The following is a 324-nucleotide window of genomic DNA, read 5'->3' as shown; positions in this document are numbered from 1 at the left end:
TAATCTAGAGAGTCCTACTTTTGAAGAGTCTATTTTTGAACGTCCTTTGACTGAGGAGAGGATCCATGTTGCTCCGATAGCGCCAGAAATGGCAACTTTGAAAGCTTTGTTGAATCCAACTAGGACTACTCGTCCCTCATGTATCAGGCTAGCTGAGATGGAAGCAACTTATGAACTTAAACCTGGGACCTTACAGCTGCTCCCAATCTTTTTAGGGAAAGAAAATGAAAACCCCTATTTCCATGTTAGGTACTTTGAGGAAATTTGTAGTACCCTCAGGATTAGAAACCTAGATGATGATGCTTTGAAACTTAGGTTATTCCC

The sequence above is a fragment of the Papaver somniferum genome, unplaced genomic scaffold (assembly GCF_003573695.1).
Source record: "Papaver somniferum cultivar HN1 unplaced genomic scaffold, ASM357369v1 unplaced-scaffold_27597, whole genome shotgun sequence".
Classification (NCBI taxonomy): domain Eukaryota; kingdom Viridiplantae; phylum Streptophyta; class Magnoliopsida; order Ranunculales; family Papaveraceae; genus Papaver; species Papaver somniferum.
This window is presented reverse-complemented; position numbering follows the sequence as displayed.